Here is a 5059-nt window from a genome sequence, read left to right as displayed (position 1 = left end):
GAATCACTGCACCCTGCCTTGAGATCTTGTGTTTTCTACAAGCAAACTCATTTCCAGGAGGAAGAAGGTGGAGATATTTCCCTTTTTTTTAAAAAATTTTTTTTATCTTGCAGTTTTAAAAAATTGAGGTAAAATTCACATATTATTAATCATAATTAAAAATAATTTATTGAGGTGAATTTTATGTAGCAGAAAATTGATTATTTTTTTCCAGAGTTTTAAAATGAATTTATTAAAGAAAGTTCTTAGGCAGGCAACAACTTTTGTCATTTAAAAAAAGTTATTTTTTTCATGCTGTATAATAAAGGTAATGTAAGAGGCTACAGAGTTATAAGTTTCTTTCTACTGGAATTCTCTGGTATAGCACAGTGTAGTCATTTCTGCAATTCTAGAATAAATAAAAAGTCTCTTCTATGCTTCTCTTCGAAAGCAATGAATAACAGAAGATGGCATAAAAAAGCCATATTTTTTCTATTCATTCTGTAGTATTGGAGCCAGTATTTTTACCATCACAGGCTCCAATTTTCACTTTATCCACTTTAGTAAGTTCTGTCACCTCTCTGAATTCAACATCATTCAATACAAAAGTCCACACATTATCGCAGAATCTGTATGTATTTAGAGAGCCCCTGAAATTGACTCTGTTCCTGACCCTCTGAGCCAATGCAGAATTTATAGCCTTATCAAACTGAAGTAGAACTTGAAGGGCAAGTTGGGGAGTGATCTGTTGAGACTGTATGAGCTCACCTAGGCTCTCCTGAAGACTGTTTCCCAAAGTGGTATTTCTGTATAACTGATATGCCATGGCTTAGGAGGAAGAATTTGTTTTTCTTATTCAAGCTTGCATTGATGTCCTGTGGGGAAGGCGCTTCCCGCCGCAGAGCGGAAAGAAGCCACCACGACCCTGGCAGGAGGTTCCTACTTCCCTGACCACCTCTCCAGCCGCCGCAGAAAACCCTAAAATTGATTATTTTAAAGTGAACAATTCAGTAGAATTTAGTACATTCACAATGTTGTTTAGCCAACACCACTGTCTTATTCCAGAACATTTTCATCACCCCCAAAAGAAACCCCATACCTGTAAGCATTTACTGCTAGTTCTGGGATGAACTGTGACCATCGTGGTCCCTTTCATCTTCTGCTCTAAAATGGCAGCAAGGGAAGGAGGGTGACTGAACTTTTGAGGTTCTGTAGAGGTTGTTCCTCAGGGCCATGAAAGTAGGGTTAGGATGGGGAGTGACAGTGCACTGAGCAAGGTTCTAGTGGGTCCTTTATCCCACCTGCTGGTTGTCAACAAAGAGTTCCAGTGACTTCTACAACAGGCCTGTTTTCACTTTCCGTTTGTATTAGGGTTCTTCAGAGAAACAGAAACAATATGAGATCTCTCTCTATATGTCTATATCTATATCTCTATATATATCTATATAGTTAGAAATTTATTTGTTTTAAGAAATTTATTTGTTTTAAGAAATTGGCTAAAGGGATTGTAGGGCCTGGCAAATTGAAAATCTGTAGGGTAAGCCAGCAGGCTGGAAACTCAGGCAGAATTTCCATGTTGCAGTTTTGAGGAATTTCTTCTTTTGGGAACCTCAGTCTTTGCTTTTATTACTTTCAGCTGATTGAATGTGGGCTACTCACATTATAGAGGGTAATCTGCTTCACTTAAAGACAACTTAGTGTAAATGTTAACCACATCCACAAATACCTGCATGGCAACCTCTAGACTAGTGTTTGACCAAACAACTGGGCACCATAGTCTAGCTAGGTTGACATAAAATTAACCATCACATCATTTACTCTTATTTATTTTATTTTAAATTAATAGCAGCTGTGTAATACTCATTGCGTGCCAGGGACTCTTCTAAGTGCTTTATGAATGTTCATTTAATATATATATGCTTATTAACAAGGACCCATTATATGTACTTGAATACAAATCTTAGTGTATAAATACAAGTTCATGACTTGTTAGTATGGTTCACCAAATACTTGTTTTTTCCTCTTATTTATATACCTTTTGTTCATGCTTAATCTCGGTCACTAAACTTTTTATTTGGACTTATTTCCCTGAGTATCCTCTAATGACTTTTTCCTGGGCTGTTCACTTTCCCCCAGCATTCTTGGACTCCCTGCTCCTCTTTTGTGGCTGTAATTGTCAGAAAACCTGTAATACGGGGGCTTAAGTGAGGTAGAAGTTTATTTCTCAGGTGAAAGTCTGGGACAGCAGTCTGGGCTGGTGTGGTAATTTCAATTGCTGGGGACCCCAGCTCCTAGCTTGTTGTGGCTCCCCAGTCCCTATTATGCAGCTTCCACCTTGTGTTATGCACTGGCTCCAGCAATCATATTTGCATTTCAGCCAACAAAAAAGAGGAGAAGACTTCCTCTTAAGGGCTTATTCTCAAAATTGCATACCACACTTTCATTTACATCCCATTGATCAAATTAACCACATGGCAAAGTGGAGATATTCTTGATAAATTTACCAATCAGAGAAGTCACTATCTCCCAAGGGCAAGGGTGAAGCAGGTTGCAAAGGGAGGCCAGGAGTTAAATAAACTGAGCTCCCTTCACCAGAAAGGTGAAGAAGCACTTCCCTCTGACAATGGACAGTCAGGACAATTTTAATGACACCAATGGATGTAAAGCCATTCACTAGATACTGGGTATGGTGGGGAGTGTGGTACCTAATAAGCTTTGAAAAAGTAGTTTATAAGAGCTTTGCAAAGAACATTGGTGTACATATAGGCTATGGTTTTGGTTTTTGTTTTTGGCATTGTCGAATTTGTTACCAAGTTTTGGACTGAGTGATTATTTATATGATTGTTATTTAATCTGTCATAATGAGAGCAGCAGTAGGGCTGATAGCCTGTGGCTTATATCAGTGCTTTAGAAATGTTAACAAGTAATGACTGTTTTCTACTGTTAGCAATAACCGTAGCAATAGTGTGTCACATTAACCTTTATCCTCTGAATCCTATTCATATTTTAAATTTCAATCACTAGCAAAGCATACATTGCTAGCTTTATTATCTGAAATCAGCTACTCTAATCTTTCTTCCTTTATTTATTCAAACCTCTACCTTAGGAGGAAACCATCAAGGAGAAGCCTTGTGTTTTCATCATGAGGCCTCATTAAACACGATAAGGTTGGAATGTAGCCAGATTCTCACCTATGGTTGGCCTTGGAAATCAGTTTCTAATTCAGGGGGCATCAAACAAGGTGGCTCTAAGGCAGGTGTGAGTGATGCTCTTTTTTTTCCTTCCTGGCCTTTATGTTCTCCTCTACTCAGTGGCTAAACTAATTTAAGCTGGCTCACACATTACACCAGAGTCCAGAGGCAGTTAGGAGGGGCCACAGCTCTGGCCAAGTCAAGGGCATGCCAGCTGGAATGAGACTTGGTTTATCACACAGAGCAGCCACTATCCTGCTCAGTCTAGTGATTAAGGAGAAGTTCCTGGGGCAGAGATTAGGGAAATTAGGAGTGGGCAAGTGTAAGAAAGCAAGAGGAAGGTGAATGGGGTGGCCAAAGCCCCTGTTCAGACCCCAGTTCATGGGCTGATTTATGAAACCAGGTTATGGGCCTCTCTGAACTTCTGGCTCAATCCTGAGGTGCCTGGGTGTGTGTGTGTGTGGAAGGCCCTCTGGCAATGCCTAGGGTGATGGAAACATGGTGCCTAATACCAGGGTATCTACTTCTCATTATTTGGTAATTTTGCTCCTAATTACCAAAGGAAAAAATTATTTATTACCTTTTCCTCTCAGTCTTCTCTCGCTCAGAGTCTAAGTTAAAAATTTCACAGTGGCCTCCAGGCCTAACATGATCTGGCTCTATTATCTTTCTGACCTCATCTCCCCTTCGCTAACAACACTTCATTCCCACTGTCCCCCTTGCTATACCTTAAATGCTGAGTGTGCTCCTGCCTCAGATTTTCCCATGGTGTCCTAGAGCCTGGCCCATGGTGAGTACCTGCTTAGCAAGTTGTTGAGGGCTTGAAGAATGATCCGCGGTGTTCAACCTTTCTATGGAAACAAAGGGAAATGTGGGACAGGGAAAGACCATTGGATGAGTACAAACACTTTCTCTGTAGTGGAGGCACTAAAAAGTGGCTTTGAGATCAGTTAGTTATATTGTCATATTGTCTTTGGCGATAAGATTCTTAGAAGTGGTTTCGCCCTTAAAAGATGGGAAAGAGCTACATGATTCAGAGGGCTGACCAAATGCCGAAGAGCGTTGCTGTCCATTTGTTTCCCATACACTGTGAACCACCATTGACTATGCAGAACTAGAGCCTTAAAAAATATAATGGGCAATAAAGAAGGCTCTGGTGCCTGTGTATTGAGATGGGATTCAGATCAATAAATTTTTCTATCACTTGTTAACAATCCATACCCTTTATAAAACTTTCTGGTCCCTTTAAAAAAGCTAATTTGGGATGCAAACACTGTAAATTCCCCCTCTAATCTTGGAACTCAGTAACCTCCAGTATTTAGTTTCCATGCAATAAGTTAACCTCCAAAGGGTGGAAAAATTTTTAGAAATCCTTGTTTAGAAAGCATTGCAGACATAGGAATAATTAATATACACTTTAACATTTGATGATACAGCAAGTCCGGAATGATTACTCATTCAAGTTGAAAGGGAGATACAAGAATCTAATTATAGGACAATATTTTAAAGGTACCTGTGCAAGACTTACCATTGAAACATGGTCACTTCACTTATTTTCTCTGTAGCAAAGTAGACCTTTGGCATTTCTGGTCTTCCCCAGCTCCCGATCCACAAAACTTAGCCATAAGGCTAGACGGGAATTCACACTGCCCTGTCTTATGCTGCATGGCAACTTTCTCAGTAAGACATCAAAGGAACCTGGCTTTGGTTACCACTTTGAACTAGACTAGAAATTATTTCCACTAACTGCTGGAGAGTGCCACTCATGGCTGTGCTCCACCATGAACATATTGAATAGCATTGCCAGACAGAAACACATAGTGGAGAGCTGCTTTATTTATCAGAAGCTCTGCAAAAGAAAGAAATTTCAGAGCTTAGAGAGGAATCTC

General features: G+C 39.8%; 1 pseudogene across 1 annotated transcript; it reads right to left on the bottom strand.

Annotated features, from left to right (window-relative positions):
- Positions 1 to 211: 211 nt before the first annotated feature.
- LOC111549718 lies at positions 212 to 950 on the bottom strand (annotated as a pseudogene). The gene has a single exon (XR_002733812.1). The product of XR_002733812.1 is annotated as a transcription initiation factor IIA subunit 2 pseudogene (transcript).
- Positions 951 to 5059: the final 4109 nt, after the last annotated feature.

This window comes from Piliocolobus tephrosceles, chromosome 7, assembly GCF_002776525.5.
Source record: "Piliocolobus tephrosceles isolate RC106 chromosome 7, ASM277652v3, whole genome shotgun sequence".
Classification (NCBI taxonomy): domain Eukaryota; kingdom Metazoa; phylum Chordata; class Mammalia; order Primates; family Cercopithecidae; genus Piliocolobus; species Piliocolobus tephrosceles.
Note: the sequence above shows the minus strand (reverse complement) of the source record. Positions and strands in the feature narration are given on the sequence as shown.